A 10,213-nucleotide genomic window follows, 5' to 3' on the forward strand; every position below is an offset into this window, starting at 1 on the left:
TGAAATAAATAAAAAAAAATAAAAAATTGCTGCTTAAAATAAATTTGAATGTGTATGTCAATTATTGTCTGAATTCTTTTTATATTGATTTAAAGAGCAGTCATAATGTGAAATGTAGAAACTCAAACATTAAACAAATATTGAATTAAAACATAAAGAATACTCCGTCCCGTGTCTTATTTAGAGTTCAATTTCCTTAGACTATCAAATATTTATTACATATAATAATAAATGGTTTTGTTGGTCACATTGTTACGCCCCCTGTTTGAATATGCCCCCCCCCCCCATTCGCCCGATTTGCCCAGAGACTTTTTCAATCGCTGATATTTTCTCAGTTAGATAGACCCGTTTTAGTCCCGTGCATTTTATTTATCTCAAACACCGTCGAATTTGTGCATGCATGAACTCTGTTATACCCAGTCCCAATCTTTACATTACCTGGGGTACTATGGCATCGGGAAATCCTTGTAAAACACGCGAGTGGAAGGCACTCACTATAAACGTTTTGATTTAAAGTTGTCCACTCTAAGGTTTATAATTAAACTCGAACCCATTGTTCATAAGAAGAGCGGTGGCCCAGTGGTAGAGCTCCGGATTCTGAGCGCAAAGGTACTGAGTTCGAGCCACGGCGTGTGTCTTTTTCTACGCGTAAGAACATTGGTTTAAGCGGAACCCTATGGCATAGGGAAATCCTTGCTTTATACCTAATAAATAACATGCGAGTGGAAGGCACCCGCTATTACGTTTTGATTTAAAGTTGAATTCATTCTAAGGTTTGTATTTAAACTCGAACATTTTGTTATGAAGAAGGACAGTGGCACAGTGGTAGGGCTCTGGACTCTGAAGCCAAAGGTGCTGGGTTCGAACCCCGGTGTGTGTTCTTTTTCTGCGTTGAAGAACATTGGTTTACGCGGTACCCTACGGCATAGGGAAATCCTTGCTTAACCCCTAATCAATAATTAATGCGAGTGGAAGGCATAAGTTACAATATGTTTTGATATAAAGTTGTTCACTCTAGGGTATAAAATTAAACTCGAACGCAAATGAAGTAAGAGTAGTAGTGGCCCAATGGAAGGGCTCCGGGCTCTACACCCAATGGTACAGGGTTCGAACCCCGGTCTGTGTTCTTTTGCTACGCTTGAGAACATTGGTTTGCGCGGTTCCCTATGGCATAGGGAAATCCTTGCTTTACACTTAATAAATAATTTGCGAGTGGAAGGCATAAGCTATAATACGTTTTGATTTAAAATTGTTCATTCTAGGGTATAACATTAAACTCGAACGCAAATGAAGAAAGAGTAGTAGTGGCTCAATGGAAGGGCTCCGGGCTCAACACCCAATGGTACGGGGTTCGATTCCCGATCTGTGTTCTTTTAGTATGCTTGAGAACATTGGTTTGCGCGGTACCCTATGGCATAGGGAAATCCTTGCTTTACACTTAATAAATAATTTGCGAGTGGAAGGCATAAGCTATAATACGTTTTGATTTAAAATTGTTCATTCTAGGGTATAACATTAAACTCGAACGCAAATGAAGTAAGAGTAGTAGTGGCCTAATGGAAGGGCTCCGGGCTCTACACCCGATGGTACGGGGTTCGATTCCCGATCTGTGTTCTTTTAGTATGCTTGAGAACATTGGTTTGCGCGGTACCCTATGGCATAGGGAAATCCTTGCTTTACACTTAAAAAATAATTTGCTAGTGGAAGGCATAAGCTATATTACGTTTTGATTTAAAATTGTTCATTCTAGGGTATAACATTAAACTCGAACGCAAATGAAGTAAGAGTAGTAGTGGCCCAATGGAAGGGCTCCGGGCTCTACACCCAAAGGTACGGGGTTCGATTCCCGTGTATTCTTTTACTACGTTTTGATTTAAAGTTGTTCATTCTAGGGTATAACATTAAACTCGAACGTAAATGAAGTAAGAGTAGTAGTGGCCCAATGGAAGGGCTCCGGGCTCTACACCCAATGGTACGGAGTTCGATTCCCGGGTGTTCTTTTACTACGTTTTGATTTAAAGTTGTTCATTCTAGGGTATAACATTAAACTCGAACGCCATAAAAGTAAGAGGAGACGTGGCTCAATGGAAGGGCTCCGGACTCTACACCCAATGGTGCGGAGTTCGATTCCCGGGTGTTCTTTTACTACGTTTTAATTAAAAGTTTGTCATACGAAGGTTTAAAATAAAACTCGAACGCATATTAGTAAGAAGGAGCAGTGGCCCAGTGGAAGGGCTCTGGTCTCTGGACCGGAGGGTCCCGGGATCGAATCCAGCTTCAGAAAAGTTGGAGACGTTTTAAAAATGTTTTTTTTATTATTTTTTTTAAACTTATATAAAAAAGAGCATAGGTTCGTTTTAAGTTTTAAGTTTTAAGTTTCTTTTCTAAGCGAGTGCTAGCGGTGAGTGCCACTGCGCGGTGTGTGCCACTGTCTGGTGGGTCGGGACTTCTCGGACGGCAACCGCGCTGCCACCACCGGGGTTCGAACCGGGGACCCTTCGCTGCGGAAGCCGACACCCACCTACGACACCCACTTGGGTCCCCCCCAAAATCATTCGCATTTTAGACCTGATAAACCTTCGGTTCATACTTTACACAGAAAGCTATGGCATGGGATTTCAGTGCTTTATACTTAGTATATAATTGAATACTTTTCATAGGATACTATGGTATGGGAATATCAATGCTTTATACTTAGTATATTATACTTTATACTTGGTATATAATTTGCGAGGGGAACACTTTCCACATGATGCTATGGCATAGTAAAATCAGTGCTTTATACTTAGTAATTTCGAGTGAAATGCACAAGTTGTGGGCTGGTTACATGGGCATGGGAAACTCATTGGTTCGGACTTAAAACATATTTGAGTTAAAATCTACACACTGTATAGTTTAAAATGGGAAAAGGGGTACGCATGGTACTATGGCATAGGGAAATCCTTGCTTTGGACTTGGTAAATAATTTGCGAGTGGAAGGCATAATACGCTTTTACTGACGGGTATTGGTAGTAGATAGGGGACTCTTGTGTTCGGACTTAAAAAGTATTCGACGAGCTGAAGGCACACGCTGTAGGCATAAAGATAGACAATTAGTTTAATTAATGGGGAAATGGTACGCATGGTACAATGGCATAGGGAAATCCTTGCTTTGGACTAGGTAAATAATTTGAGAGTGGAAGGCATACGCTGTACTGACGGGTAGACAGGGGACTCTTTGGTTGTGATTTAAAAAATTGGTGAGTGGATGGAAGGCACACGCTGTAAGTATGGCGCATTGGTTTACAAGGAAACATAGGCATAATAGGGGACTTACAAAATAATTATTTGAGTCGAAGGCACACGATGTAGGTATAGAAAATTAGTTCACAGGGGAAGTTGGTCTGGCATTTCGATGGGAATTGGGGATTGTCGGTCGCTGTGGAAAGGGTAGCGGGGTACACTGGGGTTGGGTGGCTGAGTCTTTAGTAGGCTAGCTGGGATCAACATGACGGCGGGAATATAACTTCTTTGAATTTCCACCAGTGTTCTTGGTGGGTACTCGCCGTGATGGTACAATTGGTTTTATTGAGTTTTATACAATAATTATTTGAGACATTGTTATATCGAAAATCAGGCAATAAAAACAATTACATCAAAAAGTTACTAAGGTAGACGACTAAACCCAAGTTTTCAGGCGATTTTGAAAAACACAATTTTTTTCGGCAAATTTTTGAGAAAACGGCATGGGGTATAACTTGACCTTTTTTTCACCCTCAAAAATAAATTCTCTCAGATTTGCCTCAAAATTTAACCAAAGAAAGTTCTTTATGTGCAAAAGACGCTCTACGGATTACAGATTGCTGGAACAATTGGAAGGGCCTCAAATTAATAATAATTTTAATCTTGATTTTGGGGCATCGAAAACTAGACAATATCTCAAAAAGTTGCCTACGACTCAGACCAAGGTTTTTCTGTGCACCTCGTCCTTCATTACACATCTGGATGAAATTTCAGACGATTAAAAAAATAAAAATAAAAAACCCGCCAGTTTTATTCAGACCATGTTCAGACTTTAAAAATTTACATTATCATTTGGCCGTATAGGTAGCAAACCAGTTTTAGATTTACAACTTGGTATGAGAAAGGCAATCTGCAAAGGCTTAAACATGATGTAACAATTCTTTTGGATGGTAGGCCTACGACTCCGAATGTCAGAGCACCGGTCATTTTGGTTGGTAAACAGTTTACGACAGCGCAGTGTTACATAAGTAAACAAAAACTGACATAGAAACACGTAGGAGTGGCCGACACGAATTGAAGTAGATAATCTATAAGAACTACACAGAAAAGTCGATTGTTTCATCCGATCATGGAGGAATTCTTCATCCAGTATCTGATTGACGGCAAATTGGCAATGACAATGCAATGACCTATGCTCTAACGTTACAGCTACTTCCGGATTGCCGTTGTTTATGTTGAGCATGAAGGTGGAATAAAATTGCGACAAGAATTGCCCGTTTTATGACAAACTAGGTGGTTACACGCCTTCCACGAGGCCTTCATCCTATTCTACATTATGAACTTGAAAAAACTACACGATAAAGCTTACCCATATAGACATTAAATCACATAAAATCATCCCAAGTATATCCATGGTGTTGACAACTTCACAAGCATGGCTGGTGGCCATTTTGAATATGGCGTCACGGCATCAAGCCGTCGAGTACCCAGACCTCTACTACTCTGTTGATGTTTATTTCGCGTAGCGTGGAAATCGGGTACCTGTCGGTTGCTTTAGCTGGTTCCAATCACCGGTGCCTGTCCAAGATCAAAGGGGCAAACTGGCTCCCGCAAGATCTCGCGGAATGATTCGAAATGCGAGAATCGAAGGCTTGAATCATATTAAAAGTGATGAATAAACGCTTACACTGTAACTAATTGTGATAATTAAACCAAGTAGCCTTACGTTTGTTTAACTTGAAATGATTTAGCGCAAAGTTGAATGAACTAAAGGTAATATATGAGGTATATTTTTTGTTCTTTTCTCAGCTTATTATTAATGTAGGAATAAATAACTTGTAGTTACCGTAGTTTATTAAAGAGTGACCTTATTTCGTTGTTGAAAATATCTCACTCAAATTTGCGCCACCAAATAATCTAACCTTTAAAGCCTTCGGTACACTTCAACCACCCCCCCCCCCAAAAAAAAAAAAATAATAATAATAATAATAAAACAAGATGTGGCCATCTTATGCATGTTGTTGTGTTAGAAAATTGCAAGGATTTTACTAAAACGCAAGGCTTACCATTTGAATTTTTGTAACAAAAAATGCAAGGCTTTGAACATCCATTTTTTGAAGGGTAAACCGTTTTTGTTTACTGAAAAAGTTTAAAGAGATGAGCCTTGTGCCTCAAAATAAATACATCAATAAAAAAAAATATAAAAAAATACAAACAAAACAAGGGGTAGATGTCCTACAGTTTATCAAATTTTGGGCCATAAATTTAAGAAAACACAAAGAGTTGTTTTTATTCTCTAAAATAATGCGATAGGTACCTCTGACTCTGATGTGTTTTTAACTTGAGGAATAACTTTTAAAAATAATATTTTCATCTTGAGGAATGGTTTTAGATATAGATTGGTCAACATCAAATCTCAATCTTAGAAGAAAATGAAAGGTACATGATGCCATCACTGAAGAAACCAGCTTCATTTTAATGCATACAAATCGAACTTCAAAAATGTGGTCAAATAATACAAATAAATAAAATCACAAGGCATAAGTCAAGCATTTGTTATCAATGTTTTGTAAATTTGTTTATTGGAATAGTACAATATAACATATTTGGCTTGATCAGAAATGTATAAGGTTAAATCACAATAGTTAAACGCAGTGGACACTATTGGTAATTACTCAAAATAGCTATTAGCATAAAACCTTTCTTGGTGACGAGTAATGGGGAGAAGTTGATAGTATAAAACATTGTGAGAAACGACTCCCTCTGAAGTGCCATAGTTTTCGAGAAAGAAGTAATTTTCCACAAATTTGATTTCGAGACCTCAGATTTAGAACTTGAGGTCTCGAAATCAACCATCTGAACGCACACAACTTCGTGTGCAGGGGTGTTTTTTTTCTTCATTATTATCTCGCAACTTCGATGACCGTTTGAGCTCAAATTTTCACAGGTTAGTTATTTTATGCATATGTTGAGATACACCAACTGTGAAGGCTAGTCCTTGACAATTACCAATAGTTTCCTCTGCCATTAAACCTGCAATTGTATGTTGATTTAAAGACACTGGACACGTTTGGTAATTGTCAAAGACCAGTATTCACTCTTGATGTATCTCAAAATATGCATAACATAACAAACCTGTAAAAATTTGAGCTCAGTTGGTCGTCAAATTTGCAATTAGAGAACAATGAAAGCAAAAACGCCCTTGTTGCACAAGTTGTGTGCTTTCAGATGCTTGATTTCGAGACCTCAAATTCTAATTCCGAGGTCTCGAAATTCAAATTTTTTAGTGAGAAATTGCTTCTGTCTTAAAAACTATGTTACTTCACAGGGAGCTGTTCCTCATAATGTTTTATACTATCTCCAGCTCTCCAGTTTTATTCTATCTCCAGCTCTCCATTGCTTGTTACCAAGTAAGTTTTTAATGATAACAATTGTTTTGAGTAATTACCAATTGTGTCCCGTGCCTTCAAAGGAATTGTATAATGCTGAACCACGGTTCTATAAGGTTATATCGCAAATTGTATAAATTTATATATCAATTGTATCAGGGAAATATTGCAATAGTTCAAGATTATATCACAATCATATAAGGTTATATCGCAAATATAAAAGGTTATATCGCAATCGTATAAAGGTAATATCGTAATTGTATATACAGTTATATTGCAATTGTATAAGGTTTTATATTCAAGGAATAATGACCCAGGATTCTGTGTTGTTTTTGTGTTGGAATTTTGACATTAAATTTGCTTTGACACTGTTGCCCATTTTGAAGTTTTAAGTAAAATAGTCTTTTACGTTTTGCATAATTTGTATTGCACATTAGGAAAGCTCTTTAAAAGAATTTCCAAGTGTGGCCTTTGAATTACTTGGCTCATAAAAATTAATGGACGAGCAGTTAATATGACATGGGTAGTCGGCCCAGTGATCTCCATGATCACAGTTTGATTGGTAGGATTCAAACCCAGAACCTTGTGATTGCAAGTCCTGCAGTCCAACCACTGGACCACAGTTAGCTGGGTAGGTTTCGAACCCACAACCTTTTGATTGCAAGTCCTGCAGTCTAACCACTGAACCACAGTAAGCTTGGTAGGATTCGAACCAACAACCTTTTAACTGCAAGTCCAGCAGTCGAACCACTAAACCATCACAAAATTGTGATTCAGTAACTAGGGAACAATACTTATAATAGTCATTGTTAAACCAGCAGTTAGCTTGGTAGTATTCGAACCAACATATATGTCATTGCAAGTCCTGCAGTCCAACCACTGAACCACAGTTAGCTTGGTAGGATACAAACCCACAACCTTGTGATTGCAAGTCCTGACGGTTAGCTTGGTAGGATTCGAACCCACAACCTTGTGATTGCAAGTCTTGACGGTTAGCTTGGTATGATTCGAACCCACAACATTTTGATTGCAAGTCTAGAGTCTAACCACTGAAACACAGTTGGCTTGGTAGGATTCAAACCTACAACTTTGTGATTGTAAGTCCTGCAGTCTAACCACTGACCACCATTAGCTTGGTAGTATTTGAACCTTCAACCTTTCGAGGGCAAGTCCTGCAGTCTAACCAATGGGCAAATATATTCAGTAACAATAGCGGACAATATTTATTTTAGTCATTATAAAATTGGTGGTTAGCTAGGTAGGATTCGAACCCACAACCTTGTGATTGCAAGTCTTGCAGTCTAACCACTGAACCACAGTTAGCTTGGTAGGATTCAAACCAACAACCTTGTAACTGCAAGTCCTGCAGTCGAACCACTGGACCACAGTTAGCTTGGTAGGATTCGAACCTACAACATTGTGATTGTAAGTCCTGCAGTCTAACCACTGGACCACAGTGAGCTTGGTAGGATTCAAACCAACAACCTTGTAACTGCAAGTCCTGCAGTCGAACCACTGGACCACAGTTAGCTTGGTAGGATTCGAACCTACAACCTTGTGATTGTAAGTCCTGCAGTCTAACCACTGGACCACAGTGAGCTTGGTAGGATTCAAACCAACAACCTTGTAACTGCAAGTCCTGCAGTCGAACCACTGGACCACATTTAGCTTGGTAGGATTCAAACCTACAACCTTGTGATTGTAAGTCCTGCAGCCTAACCACTGGACCACAGTTAGCTTGGTAGGATTCAAACCCACAACCTTGTGATTGCAAGTCCTGACGGTTAGCTTGGTAGGATTCGAACCCACAACCTTGTGATTGCAAGTCTTGACGGTTAGCTTGGTATGATTCGAACCAACAACATTTTGATTGCAAGTCTAGAGTCTAACCACTGAAAGACAGTTGGCTTGGTAGGATTCAAACCCACAACTTTGTGATTGTAAGTCCTGCAGTCTAACCACTGACCACCATTAGCTTGGTAGGATTTGAACCTACAACCTTTCGAGTGCAAGTCATACAGTCTAACCAATTGGCAAATAGTGATTCAGTAACAATAGCGGACAATATTTATTTTAGTCATTATAAAATTGGTGGTTAGCTAGGTAGGATTCAAACCCACAACCTTGTGATTGCAAGTCCTGCAGTCTAACCACTGAACCACAGTTAGCTTGGTAGGATTCAAACCAACAACCTTGTAACTGCAAGTCCTGCAGTCGAACCACTGGACCACAGTTAGCTTGGTAGGATTCGAACCTACAACCTTGTGATTGCAAGTCCTGCAGTCTAACCACTGAACCACAGTTAGCTTGGTAGGATTCAAACCAACAACCTTGTAACTGCAAGTCCTGCAGTCGAACCACTGGACCACAGTTAGCTTGGTAGGATTCGAACCTACAACCTTGTGATTGCAAGTCCTGCAGTCTAACCACTGAAACACAGTGAGCTTGGTAGGATTCAAACCAACAACCTTGTAACTGCAAGTCCTGCAGTCGAACCACTGGACCACAGTTAGCTTGGTAGGATTCGAACATACAACCTTGTGATTGTAAGTCCTGCAGTCTAACCACTGAAACACAGTTAGCTTGGTAGGATTCAAACCTTTAATCTTGTGATTGCAAGTCCTGCAGTCTAACCACTGAACCACAGTTAGCTTAGTAGGATTCAAACCAACAACCTTGTAACTGCAAGTCCTGCAGTCTAACCACTAGACCACAGTTAGCTTAGTAGGATTTAAACCTACAACCTTGTGATTGCAAGTCCTGCAGTCTAACCACTGGACCAAGTTGACCATCATCCTGGAATAGTTTCATTACTTCTGTTGATGAGTTGTAGATTGCACTATCATTCAAGAGGTCAAAGTGCAAAAGAAGACATCTGAAGATGCTGCATGTTGTTCCGAGCTAAACAAAAAAAGGGAGACGGACAAGTAACCTGTTAAAGGCAGTGGACACTATTGGTAATTGTCAAAGCCTTCACAGTTGGTGTATCTCATGTTAACAAAAGAAAAAAACACCCTTGTCACATGAAGTTGTGTGCGTTTAGATGGTTGATTTTGAGACCTCAAGTTCTAAATCTGCGGTCTCGAAATCAAATTCGTGGAAAATTACTTCTTTCTTGAAAACTACATCACTTCAGCGGGAGCCGTTTCTCACAATGTTTTATACTATCAGCCTCTCCCCATTACTCGTCATCAAGAAAAGTTTTATGCCAATAATTATTTTGAGTAATTACCAATAGTGTCCACTGCCTTTACAGAGCTGTTAAATGATCAGGTTAAAGGAAAGGGATATGTTTGGTAATCACTCTTAAAATTAGTGGCAATAACAACCTTTGGTCAGAAGCCTACAGTGGATTGGGATACATAAAGCACTATGGAAACTAGTTAACCTCATCAACAACCAATAGCTTGTTTATTCCTCTTGTCAGGAAGTCGGCCACTGTGAATGTCGGCTTAATCATATCTTCATTCAACTGTTTGTTTATTTTTGTTTAATTTTTATAACTGTTGTTCATATGCGATGCTTTCCAGATCTGGTTAGGGATTGTTCTGTGATTGTTATGTTTTTTGTGCAATTCTGTGTCTTTTGCCCTGTTACTTTTG

This window comes from Asterias rubens, chromosome 15 (genome assembly GCF_902459465.1).
Source record: "Asterias rubens chromosome 15, eAstRub1.3, whole genome shotgun sequence".
NCBI lineage: Eukaryota > Metazoa > Echinodermata > Asteroidea > Forcipulatida > Asteriidae > Asterias > Asterias rubens.